We start from the raw sequence: 26,012 nt of genomic DNA, 5'->3' as shown, positions 1-26,012 counted from the left end.
CGTCAACTTTATTGCCAACTGTAATCTCCACAAGTGCTCGTCCCTCTTCTCTGTTCACCATCTCGCGGGTGTACCACACTTTTAGCGAAAGGAAGCTCAAGAAATAGTTATTTGATTTTTTTTACTTCAACGTCCTCCGATTTCCCTTTACGTAACTCGATTAATAACAACATTAGTCACGTGTACGGAGGAGGACTTTCTAAAGAAGTCATCTACCGTCGCTCTCCTCAATTACTTCGCACCGAAGCAACATTCGAGATCGTAATCACCGGAGAACGTAAAGAGAGAGAGAGAGAGAAAGAGAGAGAGAAAGACAGCAAGGTAAGAGACAGGCGAGAACTGAAAAGGTCGCGGTTCGATGCAGTGGATAACGCACAATTAGCGACACGTAATTAACGAGGAGAAAAGGGTGGCAGTCGACGTGGCTGTTTACTCGCGTGCGTGCACGTTCCAGAGCGAAGGGTGAACCTTGCCGGGTTCAGAAACAGTGAAAGACAAAGTTGACAGACGGCCGAGCCAAGGCAGACGAGTCGAAGGGTGAAAGGAGAGAACGATCCTCGGTAAGACGAGGACCGAGAGGCAACCGTGTAGAATGCTAGACTGCTTGGCGGCTGCTTTATCAACCCACGCATTCGAGTTCCTGCGTTTTAACTTGTAATGCGCGAATATCGCGGGCGTTGCGTTTCCTCCGACATCTTCTGCCTTTGCGGAGAATATACTTTGAAAAGGACGTCAATTTTTCACTCGTTATTCACTTTCAAAGTGCAATTAGATTTGAATATTAAAATGTATGGAAAAATGTTTAAAAGACTAGAAATGTAAGGAAAAATTGTAAGAGGCCGATGAAACGGTAAAAGCGACAACTTCGGAATCATAGGTGAATACGGCGAAGAAAAATTTTACTGTACAAATGTCTCGGAAAGTCAAGGAAATAAGACAATTAGTCATAGAGAAGATTAATATACCCCATTTAAATCCCACGCCTTATACACTTTCCATCGTTATCAGGGACTTTGTCTGAAAAAATCGTAATTCGAAGGTCTTACGTAAATTTCACGAACGAGGAGAGAGCACCTGTTTTAATAATGCCATAAATTTAAAAAATTTTTGTTGCCTCCTACCGGCATACTGACGCGTATTATCGTGGCTGGTTTTTTACTTTCGCTCGATTAATATGCTTGGTATACATTCGTGATAACGCGCAGCACGTGGCTGCCATAAGATTATATTACTCCCTGGCAAGTCCCGTTTCTCTCCCTTGCTTCGCCTCGCCTTCGTTCCGTTAATTAACATGCCACGGAACAATCATTTTTATTAACATTTTTCCAGCCGGTCAATTCGCCTCGTTTAATTGCTACACCTGTATGTATCATGAAGGTCCGTAGTATTTTTCGCGTTCACCAAGCACCGAGCACGCTGAAAAAGAAAGGGTTGCACCCTCGGTGCAACGCGTAAGCTCGCAGAAACGACGCGGAATAATTTAATAATTCGATCATTAATTGGGAATCGCTGCTTTTTTTCGAAGTTACCGCTTCGTTTGCTGACACGTTGCTCTGTGAACTCATCCAGTTCGACCAATATCCTAATATTGAGTTCACACTGCACTGTCGGCAGTTTCGCAAACAGAGAGAGAGAGAGAGAGAGATAGAGAGAGCAATACGTAGCAAACTCATGGTAATGTTTTATCATCTCTAACACCTGAAACACCAGCAATAAACGTAAACTTTGGAATGACAGAGCTGGCGTATCGCCTGGAAGCTCAATAGACATATTATTTTAATGTTCTAATAACGTTGAATTACTCTGGTCAGTGTAAACCTGGCACAACACGCCAGTACATTGGCAAATTCCATTCTCTCTTTGGTAACATCGACAGAGACCTCCATTGCCTCTATCTACTATTATTAATGGTGCAATGCATCAGACGCCACATACATCAAGGAGAAAAAGCCAGGACCTAGGGATCGACGTTCATAGAGGCAGCCACATAGCTTATTTATTTTAGTCGCGCTTGTCCCGTTTCTTTCCCTTTCTTCGAACGACAGGAGCAAAGGCTCTGCCAACGAGGCAGCAGATTACACAACCAGAGCCTCGTTGGTTCTTTCGACGAGCCGAAAAGAAAAGTGCGTCTGCACCAAACGGATGCAATCGACGTTGCACAATCGCCAGCACCCGGGCTGCGTGCTCTCTGCGGCCTGTTGCAACCGCCTCATCCTTGAACCAAGCCGCAAGGTGGATTAATAGCTCGATCGCATTCTCTGAGAGAGCCAAGACCATGCCAATCGATGGTGTCGCCGTCGGCGTCGCTTAAGAAGAAAAAAAAGGAGAAGGCTGCCAGTTGACCAGGAAAAAGCTGTGCATCGGGTTGATGCGATACATCGACGCCGTCTCCACCGTCTTCGGAGGTGCACTTTAGTTAATGCAGCGGTCTGCGGTTGCGATTTCTCACGGGCGCGGGCGCCACGAGGACACGTAAAACCGGGAATATGGGGCTCCATGTCGGAAAGACGACGTTTAGCGTCTGTTCATGATACAGCTGAGAAATAGACGGCTATAAGTTCCGTGGACTCGACCTATACTGATGGAAAATATTTGAACACGTACCATAGAAAACTTTTATTTATATATTCTACATGTGACATGAAATATTTTGGTTAATGGTGTAATGAAATACGACTGCTATGATTATATTGGTAAAATTTGAAGGCGATCTGAAAATGTACGTGCAAGTTACGAGTTATTTGATACGAACATATATTTTGTAGAAAGATTAGTGTGCAATATAAGGAACCTTCTTAAACGTTGCACAGGTGTTCGAATGCTTTTCTGAGTGACTGTACCTGTAAGAGAAATATTCTCCAGACTGTTGGAGACTTTTTTTTCTTAACAATTATGTAACTGTTGCTTTGAAGAACGAGGTTGAGATATCAGTGATTATTTGGATCTAATTTGGGATTATACGGTGGTAATTGAGACACTTGGAAATTCCATATATAGCGTGGAAAAATGTCTAGATATCTTGAAGTAAATTGCCTTCAAGTTTATGAATCGACAAGTTGTCGCCACCGTTCAAGTATCCGGTGTTCCGAAATCCGCGGAATCGATAAGTGGAAAACATTTCCGACCTCGTAATAGTTTTTAATGATTTATTCCGAAGCGAGGGAGTCGTCAGAGCGTACGTGCTATTTAAAAAAAGAAAAAATGTATAATAGCAGGTTACACGGTTAATCACAATATTGAGCCGGTTTTCAGCTATCTAGTCGGCCAATTAAATTCATTAATGTGAAATTACATACTTCAAATACAGAGTACCGCGAAAAAATCGTTTCTGCGTCGTTGCGAGAAATTTTTTCCACCGACACTGTCCACCAACTAATTACGATGCATTAGTGTTTCGATACATTAGTTTCTTATTGTCGTTCCAACATAAGATTTCCCAGTTTATCCTAAAGTCGTCAACGATCTCGTTTATATTTCGTATTTTTCCGTATTTTTTGTCTTTACCTAGTTGTAATGACAGACGAGACATTCATCCGCTTTAGATCTCATCTCGTGTAATTATGATAAGGCCGGGTGTTTATGCAAATTCATATCTTTGCGAACGTAATTGAAAAAACGATAGATTCGTAGATCTTTACACAATTTTTATATTGTGTACATTTTTCTTGATCATCTTTTTCTTATCAAATCTTTTAACATTTTATTTCCTTTCTCCAAGAAACTCCTCGAGTTATCAATAACAAGATATAGGCACATACGTGGAAAAAATAAAACGAAGTATAAAACTTTGTTCGTCAATAATTTTATCGGACCTCGAATTGAGCTACTCGATGTCACGAGGCTTCCAAATATACACGTATATTACGCAAACGTTTAAAAATACTTTCTGCATAATCAGGACGAAGATTTCTTCGATCGAGACGCTGGCCAGAGCTCTCTGTACCTGTGTTTCGGGCAAGCGATTAACGCGTACCTTTCCGAATGAATAATTGGCCGCTTTAATAAAGCCAAAACTCATCAATATTAACGAGCGGCTGCTTTTTTCTCTCTTTTCCACGAATCTGATGCTTGAATTTTAAGAACGTTACGTCTCAATGGGCCTCGAGCACCCTCTTCCGATTGATCCAACCATAAACATTTCAGACAACAGAACTGCAGGCTGATTTCCCTTTTTCTTTTTCAATTTTTTCGTCAATCGTATCCACGTATCAATTCGATTCATCGGTTAGATGTTCATCGGTTGTTTGCACAGAACTTTCTACAGATTAAGCCATGCAAAGGAAACGTTCGAGAAAGGGAGAAAAGAATCGGAAAGGCAGGGAAGAAAGCGTCTAACAGGTGCTCATGCTCCCAGACTGAGTTTGACGTCACCTCGAAATGCTCAGACGCTGGAAACGATAGGATGCGAATAAGTACACGTCAAAAGCCGTATTCTCAGAGAAATTTCAATAAGCAGGCTGTATATACTACAGACGATTTCAGCTTGGAACAGGGGCGGAGGAAATACCCGCTGTTAAGCTTCGTCGAAAAATAAGAACTGTCCATACCTTTTTCATGCGAAAAGAACGAAAAAGGAAAGAGAAAACCGAGGCGTCAATCTTCGAAGATGGCGCTATTATTTTCCGTGTATCGCCTCGCGATAGGCACAGCTAATGCGTGCCTCTAAATCTTTCTGCCGTGAAATTACTTTGCGGTGGCTCGTCATTATCCCTTCGGGACCCTTAGTGGCTTAACACACGGCGAAACTGTTCGAGCATAGCAACGACTTTCCCGGTGCAACATTAATCGATACTCATACTTGTTAAACGGTAATAACGTCCACCGGTGGACGTTGCAAAATCGAACGACAGAGTAATTGCGCGTAATTATTCTGCCGGCCGCCTCGACTTCTCCCCAAGAGTTATCGATGAAATCGCGTGTCCGCGTGATTAATTGGAAATTGGTCCTACATGAAACGAACCTCTATCTCTAGCTCCTGCGTGATTCCTGCTGCTCCTTGCGTAATAAGAGGCTGGCTATATTCTTGGTATATGTTACGCTCAAAGAGCAGACACGAAGCTTCTTGCTAGGTGGTCTAGAATCTAAACTCACAGAAGAGCATTCAAGACGTCTGGCTTAGGATCTTCTGTAGAGCCTAAAGGCGACCTAACTAACTTCTCTAAGAAGATCTATTCGTGCGAGTCCTCCGAGAATTACGTACATCCTAAACGAGAACGTGGGTGAAGAATATCGAATTACAGGACATGATGCTTTAAGGGAGAAAAATCTCCTCGTATCGCCTTTCTTCGACAAACACACATTCCCTGACGGCGTCAAATATTTGCAGGCACTCGATTGTTTTCTATACTTTGCACCGATGTCGCGTAAAGCAAATTCCAGCCTTGACCAGCCCGAAAGAAAAGATCGTGACTGGAGAGCTTGCAGAAGGCTCACGATGCTAAGTTTTGCTTTCTCAAGGAAACGAGTCAAGTTACAGAGCGAAGACAACCACCAGGGGCAATTTGTCCGACGCGTCACCGACGGCTCGAAGCCAACTTTCAACGTTTTCTCAGCGCTTTTGTTTCGTCTACGATGATCTCGTTCTTTCTCCCAACTTGTGAATTACGCGGCGGCGAGCGGCTGTAACCGTGACCCGAATCCCGTTAGTCACGCCGTGTTCGCGCTTGAACTTTTTCGTCGCTCGACGAATGCCCGACGAAAACCGTGTCCATGTTACCAAAAGTTGGTCTCTAATTTTTTTTTTTTTTTTATTGAAGCGAAACTATTCAATTGCAGCATGTAAAGTACGATACGGCATACGAAAATTCAATTCGAGTATTATCTCAGACACGCGATATATGCTAATAACGGTATTTCCTTCTGTATCTTACCATTTATTTCACTCACTTCGAGCAACATTCCAAGCGCGTTCACTCGCGTCTACCAAAAACCTGCGTGTTCGCGCACTTGCCTTTCACACCCTAATCTCGAACACCCGGTTCTTCCACATATCTCATGTCTATTCGCAACAAACAATCGTTCGAAATTCCAGCTGTCACGTATTTGCATTAGAAACGCTGCTAACGCATGGCAAAACTCTCGTTTAATACGACCCTAGCTAGACAGCGTCTCTAATCGAAGAACGTGCTGTTTAGCAGGTTAATGCCTTTTTCCTTCGTTATTTCTAACGATGGTTGACGAGTCGCGCATTTCTCGCGTAAGAAGACTCACGACGCAACGCAGGCCTTAAGTCGCTTAAACAGACAGAATAAGCTACTTACGGAGGCTACGAACCGGTCAGCCATGAAGATAGAACAAGCCAACTATGTACGAGTTCGGCGGGCCTGCATTCCGCGGGCTTGTCTGTTATCTCGAATACCTGCAGCGCGTTTATAGACGGCGATTGTTCACGAGGGCGCATTTACGGAAGCCGAAGAGACGATCGTCTAACCAAAGCGTGCCATCGTCCGGCCGACCGGTCTATGAAGACGTACCGACGCACACCTTCTCGGATCGTAGCCGACGTTCTCTCACCTACTACGAGAGAACGAGCTGCAAGGTGAATGGAACAGATCGAACAGAGATGGAGAATCGCTGTGAATGCTTGCCTTAATGGTATTCACCGCGAACATACCAAGGCCGCGGATGAATGGATCCTAAGAGGCCATTGCTAACACCTCGCGACACTGAGAGGATTGCTTGTGAGACATGGGATACGCGATGGTTTGTAGAGGAGCTGCGAATCCATGATCGGATGAACTGTGCGTTAGTGACAGCCTTTCTTGCTGATCCCCCGTGTCGGAACGGATTAGGATGAGAGGAAATGAAGTTTCGCGAGTATCTACTACGTTTCTTTTGGTCGTTTCGAAAATCCTGTGACGTATCAAATATATATAAGTATGGCCGACGGAATGATATTCGAAAATTGAGAGAGCAAAGGCTGGCGATTAATGTACGAATCTGACTTGTAGATGCACATTTTGATTTTAACCTTGCTACGAGTCTAATCAGTTATTCAGTGGGTTGCCCTTTCGCCAACATGTTCGCAACGATTCGTCGAGAACTCCGAAGAATTTGTCATCTTTTTGTGACAAATCTACTTATGGAAGTGTCTTCTGTTTTTAGAAGGTTGGACGTGAATCATGTACCTGGGTAATGAAATTGTGAGTGAAGTCGATCGGTTCTTGAAAGGCGCGTACATGTACGTATGCAGCAAGTGTCGATGGTGAATTTTATTCGGAGAATAAGGAAAAGCAGTGTAACGACTAGCGTAAGCGATGAACCCGTTGGAGGCAACGGCACAGGAATGGACTTAACAGGGGAATTTAGGCGAAGCCAAGTAATCGCTCCTCTGTCAGAACACGATAAAGCTGCCCAGTACACTGGAAAGTAGCCAACATCAACCAGAAGCCAAAAATCGAAAATCTTCTTCAGGGAAGCCCGTTAAACGGTACTTGGGGGGAAATTCAGCTATTCCCAGCGTGTCATTCCAGTCTATCGCATTTTCAAGCTACACCACGCGTACAGAATAGAGCGATAAACTATGGAACACCAGTTGAGCTCATCAATCATCGTGGATGTCCGCGGCGAAACGTAGATCGAGCGAAAGACACCTAACCGTGTTTCGCGCTCTCTATCATCCACCGGCGACGAATCGATAACAGGTCCACGAGGCCCGGAGAGGAAACAACGCGCTGTTCGAAGTCCGGACGTGTTAGTATTTTCAATTAGTCGCATGCGAAAGCTGCGTGTCAATTAAGACCGGTTTCGCGTCCAGCGTGCTGCAATACGTGAAATTGAACGCGTTGGAATCAATTACGCGATATAATTCAGTAACTCCCTTCAGGTGTATTATATGCATCAACGGTAGCGTCGGCGTGTGGTATTCATTTGTCTCGCAGCGCGGTCAAATTAATCGGAAATCGGTGACAGGCGAAGAGAAACACGAGTTCCTTTCGATGACAACTGATCGCGTGTTAATCATCGTCCACGAGGAAACATCACTGAGCTCGAGTTACTTGCAATAGTATTGCTCCGATCGATTACGTTTATATATGAATTTGTAATTGTAACGTTCCAATTGTCGGATTTTTGAAATTTGTAATTAATTCGAAATTACGTAAATATCTTTCAGATTCGTCGAGTAACGTGCATCCGAAACCTTAGTAGCCATGTACTCTTTTAGCACTTAAAAGTCAGTGGCTCATAAACAAACACAGTAATCTGATAATCCCGTACCGACAGTAGCTTTCGAATTATTTTTTACATCATACTTAATAATAAATCCTGTAACATAACTGAAGTATCCGTATCCGCGATATTATATCTGTACGTTCAGCTTAAGCATGAGTTAACCAAGAAGCAATTTGTATCGACATTCCGGTTTCCAATCGTAAGTGAAATCATGGAAAAATTCGCCAGGTATAGAGAGTCGTACGAGTATTATATCCAGAAATTGCGGTGTAATTCAAACTGATATCTCTGGCCATTTAGTTATTTAGAAATTGTGCAAGAAGCGCGTTACATCGGATCTCATTAGCCGATTCGATAATGAAAAGCCAGTAACGAAGAAGCTGGTTTGCAAGCCTAACGGTTCAAACCTAGCCTATCTAGATGTAAATACGAGTCAGCAGTGCGTTTCTTGCGCCTGGACTTTCAGAGGCTGGCCTAATCGAAAAGCTTTTACCTTTGAAGCGACGTCCGCGCCGCTTTTATCCGTGCACCAGGCGAACATACCCGCTGATACGCGCGAATTGGAAACGTTTCACAGTGCAATGACCCTATGGCTATGTCGGTATGGCCACGCATTACGAGCAATTCGACGCTTCTCGCCTGTTAGGAGTAACACTGTTGCGATCCGCACCAACTGGAATGCTATGACGAACGAGACGCGTGGATTGAATTAGGTAATGCGTTCAGATGCAGCACATGAGTTTGTCACACGCTAGCTCCAACCATAAGTCCCTCTACAATTCAACCACTTGGCCGATGAATTAAAAACACGCGCAAAAGTATCGTTTTCCTCGTTCAAACGATATATCAGCCCGCTCGAACGCAACAGTTGTTCGCTTCTTGTAAATTTCTCAATTTCGTTACGCAGGTAATGTGATTAATGCCCAATACCCAAGAAATAGATAGAAACGTTGAAAAGTTTGCGTCAGAGGTTGTAGAAGCTACTCGATGGTATAATACTTTAAAGAATTTTTCAGCAATAGTCAAAGCATTTACTATAACACTACAGAAATATTTCTATGGATCGTAATGGAGCGACTCAGTGGTCGTAGATTTGACAGAGACGTAAAGATTCGGTAAAAGCATAAATGTGCGAGGGACACTGAAGTATAAGTTCGATAGGAAATGTTATATGGTCGACAAGTGCGATAGATCAACAGCCAGGCCACGCCAGTCAAATACATCAGATAAGAAGTACTTCGAAAAATTTCGAAGTCTTATCATGTATAATGGGTTGTCTGGCGTTACAGAAGATTAACGCCTTAATCTACTTCACCGTTGACCAGGTAGAACTAGCGCGGCGCCAAACTTCCGGGACTATACATATTTGGTTACAGTAGACAGGTTGTAACATTTCTAAATTTTATAGTCTCTCGGGAATACGAAAGTTTCATCGAAGCTAAAGCAGCTCTATTTATTGGCATGAAATAATGCCTTGTCCTATGATTTATTTTATTGCTACACTTATCAAACTTAACTATCTGCTCTTAAATTGCTATGAGTAATATGAAAATCATTAAGATACAAGAAGGTATAACTTGTTGAATATAATTCTTATTTGTAGAATGTAACGAGTGTGACTATTATAAGGCAAGAGATTAAATGATGTCTCGCGGATCAAATCCATTTATGACAATATAAACTTCCATTATATGACCAAAAGCTGATAGCTCGTGAGAAGAGTCAGTAAAGTTCAGTTATATAGATTCATAGTAATGCAGTTCTATCGTAGCATGCGTTTCCTACAGTCTCTGTTTCCAATTACCTTCAAATGCACAAGTTCTGGTTTCAATTTCGAAACTTCTGGCACCAATAATCTTACAACTCTTACCGTATAACGCTTATTATCTCTGAACCATACTTTCGAGAAAATGAAGAGAGACATTAAATACCGGGAACAGAACGTGGGAAAATTGAACGTTCACGAAGAAACAGGGATGCAATGACGGTCTGGATAGCACGGTGGAATGCACCTGCTCGCGGTGCTCTGCGATTTCTTGCTCGTGCGAGGAAACTTTCGTGACACGGTGAATTCCGCGGATCGAGGCACGAGACATCGCGTAACGTGCGTGTCGAGGCGTCGTGGGAACGTTTCCATCTAAGAACGAGAGAAAATCGAATTATCCCTGATCCCCTTGAGAGTCAGAAAACAGTCATAAACAATAGCGAACTCTGGCGACCAACCAACTACCACGGGAGCAAGAGACAGTTATGTCATCCTAACATAAAGGCATCGTGTTTTACACGTAACGCAGTGTTCTTCGCTTGGCAGACACATGTTTGTATGTGCTACGTGTTTGTAATAAAGGCAAGTAGCGTATTGGAAATTGCTAGTTTTATCTCTCTTTGCTTCAATGGTTTCTTAACTCTTAAAAGCCATCAAGGACGAAAATTCTCCGCAACGCTACTTTTTTTAAATAAAAAATTAGGCAAGAAATATAGTATCTCGAGCGGAATTATGTCTGTACGATAGAAAAACGCCGGAAACCACCGTATTCCATGAATGCGAGTCAACCTCGTAAAACATCGGATCACGTTCAATCGAACGCCGACGTAAGAAAAAAAGCGCGAAATGTGGAAATCCAATTAAGATTCCTTGGCACCACCCAATGTGACTGACAGTGTGCGGCATTAATCAGCGAAATCGTTTAACATTTGTCTAATGACCGCGTGCCTACGTCGCTCGCTCGATTCTAATGCATAAATAAACTTCAGAACGTTTACGACATCGTGCGGAACACGTTCCCTCTAATATGCACGCATCATACCTCGAGAATCGACTTCTCAGTGTATATAGTGCACTCGTTTGCACGACGTTCTTTGACCTCTGCCATACGAGAGAAGGAACGAAAAAAGAGGACGAAAAAGTCGGAGAACGATGGAGAACTCCATCGTTTCTAGTTGATCCAGAGGAGTCGTCTGTTAGCTTGTCCATAAACTGCGATAACGGCTAGCCAGAAGAATTCACCCCAATTATAACTATCTCGCCTATTAGTCCGCGACGTTTGCCACGGCAAATAATTACCCTTTATCTTTGTGTGCCTTGCTGGCACCGATGGCTGTCCGTAAATCATTCTGGCGTCGAATGGTTTGCCAGGGCAATTACAGATTATATCACTCGCTATGTCGTGTTTTGGGATATATAGTCGGGCCTTTGTACGTGGGAAAAGCTGTGTATTCAGTCGCTCAGAACATATCTCCTTCCATTGAAACAATTTCTTTCTTTCATTCATTCTGAACATCTAGAAAATAATAAAATAAACAACAGAAACTTGTAGAGATAAATTATATTATCATCAATTAAGTAAGCTTTCTATCTTTCGATGATTAAAAATTATATTCTTGAGGTGTATTTTTAAATCAAGAAATTGATGAAATGTAAAGTAGATCGTTTTAGCTTCCGAAGATCATCTTCATGGTCGAATGTTTGCGTTTATAGACACAGTCACGTTAGAGTGTCACGGAATGGGGCGGGGTTTCGATTTGTCAAATGCCACAGGTGATATTTGATTCTGACAACGAAAACCAAAGTGTAGAAACTTGGCTGAATTATGCGGTAAAGTACCGTAGGTACACGTCGAATCCATTCTTGAGTAACATCGCGTGTATCCGATGAATATTGCAACTTGGCAACCCGACGAAAGGGAGGATCCTGGCGTGTCACCGTCGAAACCCAGAGTTGACGTTGATTTACAACCACGCCGGCCGTCAGTCAACGTGATTTCTCGCGATAGCCGTAAGAAAACGCTGCAGCAGACCGTGAACAACGGAAAAGCGGTCGGCTCCTTTGCTATTTCTTTAATACCGAGCAAAGTTTTGCCTACTACTATTACATGATGATTAACTTGTCTTCCTGAATTTGCACCGTGTGAAATATTTCTCGAACGAACGCGTCTGGCATTCGAGAGAATCCAATCATCGTCTAACTTGCAACTCGCGAAACTGCGTTCCTTTCCTTTATCTTTGAATATACTTTAACTTACTTATTACTTGTTACTTTAATATACTTTCGATTGATCAATCGAATCTGAATATATAAATAAGATAATTTAAATCTGTATTATACCAATCGATCCAGTTTGATGATATTTTTAACCCGCTTTGATACTTTATGAAAAAATTACGATCGATATTAATATTCTCGAAATAGAAATTTATTGCAAACATATACTTCACAAAAGTCGCAAAGTTATTTAAACAGGCAATTATCCGTTATATTAACAAGTCACGATTGTTAATAGGACCACCAATTTGAGGCAATTATTCAGAGTATGTATATATTTGCAATAAACGGCTTGTAACTTGTCTATACATTTCCATATTGATTTCCAATTTTACTACCACAATCATGGTCGTGTCTCGTTACAGTGCTAATGAAATTTCAACAAGTTTCGTGTAACACACACAACATATACTTAAAAATACTCTACTAGAAGTGTTCGATTACTTTCATGTGCCACTGTATATCTTCAAGCTTGATACCTTAATACGAACCGTACGTGACAAAATCAAATACATAACAAGTTTCTCAGGCTGCGACGACTGGGCGGCGATTTAACTGGTATTCTCAGCGGTATATTTCGTTTCCTGTTCCCCCGTACAGGCACCGCAGAGCGGAATAAGCCAATTAGAACTACCGCGGCGGGACAATAAAACGCGCGGCGAAAGAGTAATAACGAGCGATAAGCGGGCAAGGAAAGTTAAGTGCGATTTAATGTACTTCGCACGGGCACGGGGACAGCGCCATTGTTCTTAACGCGCGGATTTGCCTTACGCGGATTATCGCGCCCTTTGTCTGCCACCCACGCGACCCACCTGCAACACCCCTTTGGTCCTACTATCCCGTTGGCTACCGGCTAATTGCCAGCTCGATCTCACCGGCTGTTTCCCGTCCGAGGAACGCGACTCGTTGCACTCAAACGATTCCAGAGATATAGTCGTTCCGCGTAGTCTGCAGCGTAAATCAAACGGAGCCTTTTATGGGCCATAAAGAAGAGGGACGCGAATAACTGCCGCTGCGAAACCTTCGAAGGAATTCATTTTTACGGATTCCTTTACGACCACCCTGGCCTGATATTGATTTTATTTTCCCTCGATGTGTAATCGATTATGCGATTGGATGCTGTTGATTAAGTGGTATGAAAGCTATCGAATCAATTTAAGGGAAGAAAGTGCAGGTAATATACTACGTGTGATTGAGAAGGTGGCGCAATGACACGATACATACAGTGTTATATTTCTACATCGTTTTGCATTTTAACATGCGTATAACAAGCTCTTCGACGAATCGCAATTAGCAAGTTCGCGAAGACTCGCAATTGTATTTAAATGGTCGCTTTGGCGCGTGACCTTTACGAACAATGGCGCGACACGACCGTGCTACGCAAACGCACTTGAGTATTGTTACCGATATTACGATATCAGGCGACGTGACAAACAAGCTGGTTTTTCTGCAAGGAAAAGCAGATCTCGTTTGTTCGATTGCTGACAGGTTACCAGCAAGCAACGAGCTCGGTCCATTCCTTTGGACCCGCCCTAAGCGCGATCGTTGCGGGTGTTTCTCTCCCTCTCGCCCATCGCCACACCTACTTTCCTCTTTCCAGTTACCATTCCATTCCTTTCTTATTCATTCCTCTCCTGTTATGTTCCGTGTGTAAGTCACGTGGAAACGATTGCACAGGAAGAAACTCGCCCATTCGTTGGTCAGGGTTACTGCATTGTAACACCTTTCCACGTTATTTACCAGTCGAGGTGTAATCGGAACTATTTGCATTGGAATTAACGTTTGACGGATCGAAACGTTTCTTTGGTCATCGCTCATTTACCGATTTAAAAACGAAACTGCTTTACACAAGCAAATAACAAACGAACGACGACTACGATATCTCTGTGCTCTACGATACGATTACACGAAGGCAGGTATGTGTCTAATTAGCAAGACACGCGAAGCAGACCGAGAGAGGAGAAGAAACGCGTCACGGAGTGCTCCTTCTTGATTCCGTATTTGCATCGAGATGGGTTCGATTAAAGGGAACGTATAACTCGTGGGATCGTACGCGTGGGTGGCAGCATCAGCTGACGGGCCATTAAGAAACAAGACGGCGCGTGGAATCCAAAGTGAAATTACAGCCAATGAAACGACTGGCAATTAGTCGCATATATTATGCACCGGCCCAGCAGGTACATAGTACCCTGCTGAGACTCGGGGATGATCGATCGACCAGTTGAAAACGATTTCGTCGCCCTTTATCGAGATTCCAACCCTTTTTCATACATGCCGTGTTTCAACAGGATTAACTGGTTTCAAGAAACCATTTTTCCGGCGCGTTGCCACGGAGGAAAGCCACCGGATTTTTATCAAACCGATCTAGATTGCCAACGACGAGAGAAACGATATGTCGTGGTCTCGCAACCGCCTAGGAATCGCTTCGTTTCTACACAGAAATGGCTTTTCTTTCAAATCTATGAAAGAACTGTTACATATCTAGATTTCCCTTTGTCTTCTTGCGAGATACGCTTCGTCACGAACACGCGTCCGTCTTTTAATTAATTACTAAGGCAGAATCTTCTTGCATTCAAAGCCTCTGCATATAAAACCGTTTCAACGCTAATGCGAAATCGATTCAGATTCGCCACTGTGGCTAGAAGAAATGACACGATCCAGGTATCGTTTTACCTCGTTCCACGAGGTATAGTCTCGGTCTATCCGTCGACAAAATAACCATCTTCTAATCAACTAACGAAATTCCCTACTTACTTTCGATCTTCAAAACTCACTACGAGATCTACTTCAAGCAGTAACGTGAGATCGTGACAGACTAATGGGATTTTCCTCGTCTTTTTTCTCAATTTCCAAGTTCTGCTTTTTGAACCTAGTACCCTGAACGCTAATGGGATCTTCATCAAACTTGGATGCTAGGTACAAGGAACACGTATAAGGAGACCATAAATTCATGTTCGTCCCGATGAACTTGCGTGATCGAGTACAAGCAGCTGTAGTCAGACTGCGAGTTATTTTAGTGGATCGAAGACTGAAAATAGTGCTACGTGGGCTTTGTAATAATTCATCGCCGGACTATTTAGAGTCCGCTTTCCCTTAATTAGGTGTTGACATACGACTGTAAACAACTGATTTGTTCAACTATGTTCCCACTTATTTGCATAACTCCAAATAAGCACCTCTTTGTCTTCTCTAATTAACATTTCTTACTCATAGTGTTCTAAAGAGAAATATATAGAAGAAAAATACTGAAAATTTTCCAAGGTTAAATTACAATTTCTTAGGTGGATTTATGGAAATGTAAATTCTCATAAACATTCGCAGTCTACGCAACGATACAACGTTTCTTTCTTACTCTCGCTGCATCTATTCTCTACAAATTTATCGATATATTTAAGTGACACTGACAATGATTAATAGAAAATGGTGAAGCCCGATCATTTGAATTTAGACGAAACAATTTCATTGAAATCTTCTCCTGAAATTGGGGGATTACTATTTGCTGTACATCGAATTATCGATCCCCCGGCAGAATTATCGACGTGTCCGCCGCCCGTCCCACTCTTTTTCTTCCTTCAAACACAGCCACGTCTCTCGTCAGCAACGGATTCGCCACGTCGTTGACGTTTGTCAGCCCCGCTGTCGTGTCATCGATAAAACAACCCCGTACAGCCATCCACCCCACTCGAAGGAATATTTTTCGTCGGCATCGACGAGCGTCTGTCGTTCATTCCCGACGAAACACGTCTACCAAAAGAATCAATCGATCCAGCTTGGCTTCCGAGGAATATTTATCCGGTTGTTTGTTCGCGGCGATTTACGAGCCGCGTACGGCCACCTTGACGTCCGTGGCCATCAATTTGTCGACCCCTCAAGGTTCGCCTCGGCTGTGTATTCGGGCTTGCTCGCGACAGACGTAGGATTAAAGCTCGCGAGGAAAAAGGTGCTCGTGTAAAAAAGAACGCTGATTCACTATGTTGCGGGCTTTAGGGAGAGAAAAAAGGGAAAAAGAAAAGAAAGAAAGAGAGAGAGAGAAGGACGCTCTGATCGACGCTGGCAGTCTGCTCGTAGCTGTGAGTCAGGTAAACTGATGTGGACTGATGCAAACTGGTGTAAGCGACGTCGGGGCCAGGTGAGGTCACGCAACGTCTTGGAGCACACGTCCAAGTAGCCCGGTTGACGTGAGAATGGCGTGTAATTTTCAAATGAGCCATTGAAAATACATCTAAGCACGTTATTCGTTGCGGCGTCGCGATCTTTGCACCGTGAACGCTTTTTTTCACGCCACCACGGCCACGTGATTGATTTCCACTTGAGAGAGGTCCCGTTCTTTCTCGACTCGCTTAGAATGTAAGGATTCGATCGAAGAGGATTTAACACATAGAAGTGGTTTTTAATACGTTCTCCTGGCGTATTATCAATGATGTACATTAAATTAGACACCTGAGTATTTATCACACTTTAACTTACTTTTCTCAGATCTTAAATTCGCTACGATCTGTCTATATTCCATTCCATTATATCATTGACTTCATTATTAGAAGAAAAATCCTTCCCATCTTGAAAGAGTCCAAGTGAGTAGAAGCTGAAACTAGACTAAAAATTGATTCCATTAGTCCCTAAAATTTCTTGCAACCCCAATAGAATGCCGAAGTTCGTTCGGGGAGAGTCACTGGCCGGCTCGACAAGAAAGAAAGGAACCATCGGTCACAGGCACAGAGAGATCCGGCTTTATCGGTCTCGATCGCGACAGATACCCATCCCTCAGAAACAGGAGAGCCGCTCCCCTTTCACCATTCCCTGAATCGTTTCATTTCCCTTGGTCACCGGACCGAGAGAAGGATCGAGAGCCGATAACCGGCGATTGATAAATGGACAATCGATGCCCCCCAACGGACTAGGGACGTTTCGAATCGGCGTCATAAACAGCTGACCACGTTTTGGTAACATATGGCCGTACAATATTCCCAGCATCCTTACCGGACGCTGGACATCGAGTCTCTATGATTTTCCCGGTAGACCCCGACCAGTTCGTTCCGAACACAATGACACGATACCGGAGGGGAAAATTAGCTACGGAGCTCTATTGCTGGAAGGAAAACGGCCTCCCTGTCCAGCTTTTAAACTCCGGTCTTCGGCTCTCTTTTGTTGTCAGCAATTATGTTAATTTCTGGCAAACAGCCTGTCTACAATTTTGATGTTTATCGCGCATGGCTTGACTGTCGTATTCGCATGGATATTTATTGGACAGACAGGTTTTAGGACGCATTGACGGTACGATGATTTTATGAGGAATTTTTGTTTGGACATGGGAATTCAACTTTGGTATTATAGTAGGGGTAGTTTAACGTGTAATAAAGGGTTTATTGACTCTTCAAATAGACGTTTCATTGAAGTGTTTTAGGTAGAAGAACCAGAATCTACTGGTTATTTTTCTTTTGATGTTTGAAGAGGAGGAAGAAGCTCGGATAGATATAGTACAGCGCTTAAAGAATAATTACACGAACTAGCAATTCCCTCGAAATCTCCTTTTAATCCGCTGGTCATAAAAGACAGCGCCGAAATTTACCGAGGAAACTTATTCTTTTTTATCCAGCGAAAAACGATACTTCTCTGTGTCAGCTCGTTGAACTGGTCGAGCTTAGACGAACATATCAACTTTCGCTGTAAAATTATACAGGCCATGCAGGTTCTCGTTACATATTCCGCAGTTTAGGAATTCGCGCCCTTGTGCGATCGCCAGGATAAACCTTTCCCGAATTTCTTCGAATTTCTACTCTTTTATTCGTTTTAATCGCTCGTTAACCTTTCCTATGTAATTTCTTCTCGTTTAATTTACATGATTGAATCCTATTAAAGTCATAGAATAATTACAAGGAGAGATTCCAGGAATTTGTTCAACGTATTCTCTTGTGCATTATCTCTTCTTTCGTCTAAACTCTCCAACTTTACAAGATTTGAAGAAATTGAGGCATCTAACAACAATATGATAATTTTTTCTTGCAAATCGTACAACTTTGGAATTTCTCTTTGCATCTTTCATGCGTAGCGGACTTCTGTAGTATTTCCATCGTATTTTGATATTTTTCGTACGCTGAGAAAACAATAACGCCTTTTACGTATGATTCCGCTGCTCGATCCTGAAAGGGTTAACCTCTGTTTATCCACGAGCGACACAAGCTTCATCGTCCAATACATTCTTTCAAGTTCAATTACCAGCGAACGACGTGGCTCTTTTTTTTTATCCCTGTTGGAGGTACAATTAGCCCATTGATCGAAGTTCCAACTTTATCGCCGCTGCTTTCGTACCCGACAATGGCTCTTAATTGCGTCTGTTTACAAAGCGGAGCATTCTCCAATTAATCAGCGGTTACTACTCGACTTATCGCACGCATGCGCTACCTTTATCGTAGCTATTTATTCGTGGTATCGCGGCGCAGATACCAACGTACGTCGCTTAATCCGTCGCGGCACACGTCGTGCAAGAGACGCGCGAAATTACCTTATCGTCGCGCTCCCTCTCGCCGTTTATCGTGTTCCTCCAGCGAAACGCCACGCTTCCGCGATTCCCGCTGCAAGTTTACAAGCTGATCACACCGCGATACGACACTTTCCAGATTCACCGGGAAAAGTCTGCGGATATTTATATTCGTTTCGACCGCAACACGCTGTACGCGCTATTTTCGACGCGAGATTCGACGCTAACATCCGCGACTACTGGTCCACAATGTGCTCCTTACCAAGAAGTCTCTTGTGTTTCGTTGCAGAACGGATGTCACATGTTATTTTATGGGTTTTTATAATTGGAAAGGGGAACAGGTATTCCTGCTCGAAAGTCTTAGCAACGTTAAGACCTAACGTGTTTTTAGCGTTTTATCGTAATGCATCTTAATGGATCTTCAGAAGTTTGTTTAAAATCCGCAACCTATGTCAAGCATTGGTGTTTTACTAGAAAAATAGACGATAGAATTCTAAGACTTTCGGACAGAAGTGTAGGTGAATTAATATCGAATCACTCTCGTGGTATAGATTAGAGAACAAAATTCAACTTCGTTTATATCAAAGCTCGATTTTATCTCTGACTTTCAGTTTACGTTATGTAGATTACTGAGTATAGACTACGTATAATATTTCAAACACAGTGTTAAGTGTGTATACAGTGTATACTATATACATAAAAAATATCACAAGACAAGGGGTTAGATTCCAAAGCAATTTTTACTCTTTTAAATGCAAGAATTATTTGATTATTATTAGATAACAATGCTTAACTAAACATAGCCGAGAGAGATGCGTGACTCAAGGTTGTTCAAGGCTTCCCTTAAAAACGATAAGACTCTGTTTGCACGTTTATTCGAAAGGTCGGGACTTCCATAAGAATGTCAGAGTTGAAATCGAAAAATACCATCGGAAATCAACGTAGCCCTGTTGAGGAGCTGCTACATGCCTCGGTGAATTACCAATCTCGTTGATTAAGTTGTCCCGATGCGGGTCGATCTGATTTGTAGATTGGTCTTGTCGCGAGTCGTTGCGTGTCCGATCCCATGAATAATGAATTCGTGCGATTCACGATTCGTTCGCGATAACGCGACCGGAAAATTCATAAAACGAGCTGGTACGCGCTTCGAACGACTTCGAGCTAAACTACAAATGGGAATTTACAATTTATGGAGCTGGAGGAACGAGCGATAACACGACTCATCTATCTAGTCTCGAAATCGGGCGAGGGATAGTCAATTTGTCTCACGATGACAACGATGATATCGTCGAAGGAACGTCGATGTTCTCTCGGGCGGAGCAGAAGTTAATGACCGAACAGTTAGACACCACTGAAACGTTTATAGTATAGCGACCATTAGCCTTAACACTTTTAAGCTTCACGGTCGCCGTGTGGCGGCTGTAGTGTTGGATGGCACGAGAATTGGACGATTGCCCGGCGACAGTGTTCCCGTATCACCCCTGCCCGCGGTATTAACATTCAACGCGGACTTAAATGAGTTAAGCGTATATTTATCTTTAGCTAATGCACTTCCGCGAAAAAGCTCGCCTCGAACGAGCATCGAAACGGCATCGATCGTAAAACGTTTTATATCTGCCGCATACCTTGGCGTTTTCTGCGTCGCCGTGCCTTCGCCATCGAACTCCAATAGAGAATTCTCTTCGTTGCCTCTTCTAACTCGTTTATACAACGAGCCATTGCCTATAATACGGTGTATATAAGGCGTTACGAAAGTGAGTTCGAGCCAATTTTTTTCAAAGTAATTTTATTTTATTCGATTTTTATTTTGCGCTACGAATATACGCACATGGTATCAATGAATCAGCTGACGAACCTTTCGAGTGTGCGATGAAAAATGATCTGCGAGTGAGATTGAAAGGTTCGTCAGCTGATGCATCGATAGTGGTATATTTCCAATGTTCTTTCTATCTCTAGAAATCTTTATATCTTTATATCTTGAGAAGCAAAACCTCGAACCACATTTTTGCGCACCAGTTCTATTCATTGTTTCGATGTCGCAAGCCGACCTTAGAAATATCCGCCACACATTTTGTGACACCGTGTATACTCCAGAACATGATACGTTACTACATTGGAAAAAAATCACTTTGCATAATCGCGTCCTCGGTTATGAGACAAGCTGAATCGATTGCATAATCGAACAGGAAGTTATCTCGATCCTGTGTAAAAGGTAGGAGCGAAAAACACGTGGAACATAAACGTGGCGAGATTCGCTGGTGTTCACGGAATGATTTCGATCGGGGTCTGTTCTTGTGTGGCACGCGTTTCGTGCTAAGCAACCAAGCGAACGCGACACACCTGGCCGATACGGTGCACGCAATTACCGTTTAAATAATGAGATTCCCACTGGTAACCTTTTTAACACCGCGAATACCGATCAGCCAGCCGAGTGTACCACGTCGAAACATGGATTGTAAACGACGTTTCTACGCGAGGTTAAGCTCGTCAAGAGTGCCGAGATAAGACTGCGACACGCGAGGATGATAATCGTGTCGCATCGGCAGTTGAAACACGCTCCAATGAAAGCGTTAATAAATTGCGGGAATATTAATTACTACGATAAGTCGCGGCACTGGTATTCTAATGGACCTACGTCCATCAAAGAGAACGACTGTGTTGTCCATATCAATCTTCCATTCAATTTTTTCTAACCCCGCCGCATTCTTTAGGTCACTCGCAACGCAACATCGTATGTTTTCCTACTATTAAAAAATTGAAAGGTTACAGGCGAAGAACGTGATAAATGAAGTTTCGCTATCTCCTTCAGGGAAATAATTTTTGCATTTTTCTTCATAACGTTCTACATCGATTCCATATTACAAAAATTGTAGATATATTTGAGAGCAGTACGAAACAACTATCGTCGATATATATCGTTTCTCACTCCAAGTAAAGCTTTGGTTAGTTACAGTAAGAATTTTTTTAAGATATTAAAAACCCTTCTGCTTGTTGAAACAATAGCAAAAATTTATAGAAAAATTGGTGTTGCAATTTGAAATATGCGAAACCGTGAAACGATCATATTCGAAAAGGACAAAGCTCCCCATTACATTTCGTCATAATAACGACTTGGAACATGATACAGAGGAACTGCGCCTCAAGAAGCTCTCGAAGTGTAACAACCTCTTTTATTTTTCATCGCCCCCGTTCATTTGCCAGATCTTAATTATCTCGGGTTGGACGATCGTCACCAGGCCTCGGAGGATGGTTCTTCTTTCAAGCTTCTTTATCTGCTCTGGCCCGAATGGCGGTATTAGGGGAAGATTACCCCGGTCACAGGAGACGCGACCAGAAGAGATATCATTAAAGATATTATCGTGACAGAAACGTAAAGCGATTCCGATCTAGCCAAGGGTAGACTGCACAAAAGCCCCGTGACTCACACTTTAACTTATCTAGCAAAGGCTGACCCTTACTTGAACAAGAAATATGCGACCAAGAGCATCGAACAGATGCAATTCGACGCGTTAGGGCCCATTACGCCCGATTAACTTATAAATCTCCTCGAAACGAACCCGGCCCACGCGACTCTATGTGCTCGAGCACACACGCTTTGGCTTTTCTATTTAATCTCCGCTGCGATTCGTCACAATTCTACGCTCTGACGAAGGAAATTGAAAAAAAGGAACCCGTGGGAGGACGTGAAAGTTTAGTTAAAAGTAGAGTACTACTACATCGCGTTGGACGCGTTTGGAAGTGTTTGACGAAACCATTTAGCGGGAAACTCGGCCCACGTTTAAGTAGCGTCATTTTCGTAGCCTCTAAATGGAACGTTAATTTTGTTGATACAGTATGGCGACATGGGCTAACTGGATTCACATGATGAAACATATGGTGTCTTCATAGCGTATATACGCTCTATTGTGGATCTGATTTCCATTACACTAGAAGATGTCTGATTGTTTCGTTTCAGTAGAGTAAACACGTCACGGGATGAACAATAATTAGAGTTTATGTAGTGAGAGTTCAACAATTTTTCTCATTACGTATCATCTTTTTTCGGTAATAGTTTACGTTCGGATGAGTAGATTTAGTCAGTGAGGGCTCGTTTAATCGGACATTGGTTATGACAATCTCGTTGCAATAAACGGAGTGTTATGTAAAACTTTACATGCGTGTTTCATGTAAATTATCGTGAAATATCTTGTCGCAATTTTATATGCTCTTTTTGCATCTTAGAAGTACATGCTGCGTCGTATGAACGTGTTAATTATATACGAATAGACAGTTCATCAAGAGTACGTCTCTTATCGATATTACGGGTTCTCGAGTCATGTCTCGTTAAATATACAAGCAATCAGTGGTAATAAGAATACAAAGTTCTCTCCATATTTATGGTCCGTACACGTAACAGTCGCTACACGTGGCGAGACCATAAAAGTGGAAGTGATTCATAGACGAAGGGAGTGGCCTTGATATGAGATCTTCTAATCTGCCTATAGACGCGAGTTTATTAACCGAACGTTATGTATCCACTCAGGCCATATTCATCCGACGATTCTTCAACACAGAGTTAATGAAATATCTAATTGCGGTTCGCCTTTACACGTTGAAGAACGAGGCGTAAAATAGCGAACGGGTCGAAGCGGTCAGAGAAAAATGAATTACGAGGGTGGATGGAAATTAGTCACAGCGTGCGGCGAGGCTCGATTCGTTCGCCGCCGGTCCTATTATTATTATTCCATGTTCAGGGCTCGTGTATCCATTACTGTCCACGTGTAATACCCGTGACAAATAAACAAGTGTCAACACGAGACAACCAAAGATCTGCGAAAGGCAGAAAGAAAAGCGGCTGAACAGGGAAAAGGATTTGTTACGAGCCGTGCCGACAAACAATGGACAATAACTCTCAGACATGGCCGTGCAAATGCGCAAACGAAGCTTCGGGCGAGCACAATTCTGCTTCGTTATTGAAGTTTAAAGCTGTTCAGACAATAAACAATTCGTTAAGTTACGATTTAATTGCGAGCAACGATGCAACCTATTTTAGAATGCTTTTTCAAGATTGATTTTTCTCACGATACTTGTTATATCTGATTTTTTGTGACCACGTTTCATAACACGAAAGGTATGCTACCTGAATAAAAGGGAACACACCAGTTGGTAGATAGACGCGACCTTTGACAAGCTTAGGAATAAATCTGCCTTTTGTTCGCAGCCAGGTCTATCGAATTCCTCGATGAACATTCCACCAGAAATTACGTTTACCTGGAAAATGCCTGGCAGCTCGGTTGATTTTACATGATCCTTTTCTTCGAGGAACCTCTCCCACATTCCTCGATCCGTAAATCACGAAACCACATACAGCGAAACTAGAACTGGAGCGAGAAACACGTGCTTCCTGATAGTCTACCAATTGGCGTGAGTTCGTAAGAAGTATGGGTCGAGTCGAGGAGCAGGTGCGAAAACGAGACCAGTGGACGTGTCGAGGAAGGGGCAGGAGTCGACAATAGCTGGAAGAAAAATAAAATCCATCGCAAGGGAGAGCCAATTCGTTCTCTCGCTACCTACTTCGCTCTCTACCATCCCTTCACACTAATATGTATTGTATATAGCACTTATGATATACTATACTTGATGCGACCAGCGAGCCAGATAACAAAATGTCATCGTGTTCGCTATGGAAAACCGGAGCAGATGCACGATATTAGGCAGACATTAAATACGGAGCAGGGTGTTGGCGTTCCCAGACGAAAAGCAGCCCCCTTGGCAGCCCGGTGAAAGCCATTTAGAATCTCGCCAGGGCGAGATGGTCGCGCTGCCACTTGAAAACCTTCGTTGCGGGCACAAAAAGCTAAGGGGGTGCAACGTGCAGGATTCTGGGTGCCAAAATGAAGCGACGTCTCGCTCGAGTGGCTGTGGGCCCCGACTCTGCAGGTACTTAAGATTCTTACTCCGAAATGGCTGCGGCACGAGACGATGTGTCGCACGACCTAACGACCGCCGCTGCCGCACTTCGTCCCTTTCTTGCCTACGAAATGAATTTTTCGGTTTCAAAAACCGGGCGAACTCCTCGCGCGTCGAGGGTCAACGATCGTCGCCGTCGCCGTAGTTGGTTGCTGTGCGGACTCGAACGAAATTACGCGCGTAATTACGAAGGGAGAAGCTCGAACGAAGAGGAGAACGCGACCTTGGTCGACGGTCGAAGACGCGAGGTAATTCGTGCGAGGAATGCGCGCACGGAAAGCCGGCAACCAGGAAGATGAATCGCGGCTACGCGGCGGGAATACGTTACGCGGCTGACTCGTGTGATTAATCGCTGTGAACTTGGCGACACGCGTTCCTGCCGATTTGATAACCGTGAATTATCGAACGTGCTTCTCCGCCGGTGATCGATGAGTTCGTCGGCCAGATCGATGCTCAACATTCTAATTGCCGACCATTTAAAATCCTCTAGGCTTTCAATTTCTATCGAACGATCGTCTGACGTCTTGTTTTACGATCCCTTTGATATTCTTCCTCGCCAGTGATTTATCTTATCGTCTCTTGGATGCGTTTTCTTCGTTCTCTCCCAACAAAGAAGGCTCTAAATCTTTGCTGACAGGACACAGAGATTCCCGAAACGATTCACGAAATCGGACGGTGGTAACCGACTGGCAAAAGCTGATAATTTCATTTACGCGAAACGCAGCGTGCAACGACCAGCGAAAAGAAGCGCGAGCGAGGAGACGAGCCGAATGGATATTGGCCTGACGGCGGCCACAATGGCTCACCATGGGCGGTCCACGGCTGAGTTACGAGCATGGGAACCATCAAATGGAATCTAACACCTACGGTGCCGTAATACGGTTTTAACCAGCCGCTGGTCAGCCGCAAATCTGCATAAAATATCGAATTTCGAATTGAAGCGCGCTGAACGGATTAAGAAGGGGCATAGAGGTGTCCGTGGTTCTTGATGTTTTAATCTTCATCCGGTAAAGATTCGTGGATTTTTGAAGGAACAGAGTTTCTCGTACGGATGTACGCGAATCGTAATTTCTAAGAAAACCGTCATAGATCTACTAGCTATATAGTATATTTGATCAACGCCTTGAAATTCAGTGGGAGAACTAGCAAAGATCGGATCGCATATACTACTTATATGCAATTTCAAACAAGGGAAATAAACTTCCCATTTTCATGGCAGTTCTTGAGATAGTAATAACACCTTGGAACCTATCACTCATCTTTCGAAAAATTTATTTTCCCTGCGTCGTTGAAAACGCTTCTTACGTTAACTTCTATGAACAATAATTTCCTAGATCGCAAAACGAACTAGAAGAGAGCCACGAATATCCAAGT

General features: G+C 43.2%; 1 protein-coding gene and 1 long non-coding RNA gene across 4 annotated transcripts in view; both read right to left on the bottom strand.

Moving 5' to 3' along the window:
- The window catches only part of Sulf1 (Extracellular sulfatase Sulf1), a 78,110-nt gene that overhangs the window by 44,130 nt on the left and 7,968 nt on the right, over positions 1–26,012 (bottom strand). The gene's annotated exons all lie outside the window — the stretch shown is intronic.
- Positions 17,605–20,737, bottom strand: LOC143302689 (uncharacterized). Its single transcript, XR_013058404.1, has 3 exons — positions 20,315–20,737; positions 18,428–18,543; positions 17,605–18,351 (listed from the first exon to the last, which is right to left on the bottom strand). It is a non-coding gene; the product is annotated as an uncharacterized LOC143302689 (long non-coding RNA).

This window comes from Bombus vancouverensis, chromosome 5 (genome assembly GCF_051014615.1).
Source record: "Bombus vancouverensis nearcticus chromosome 5, iyBomVanc1_principal, whole genome shotgun sequence".
In the NCBI taxonomy this organism is placed as follows: Eukaryota; Metazoa; Arthropoda; class Insecta; order Hymenoptera; family Apidae; genus Bombus; species Bombus vancouverensis.
Note: the sequence above shows the minus strand (reverse complement) of the source record. Positions and strands in the feature narration are given on the sequence as shown.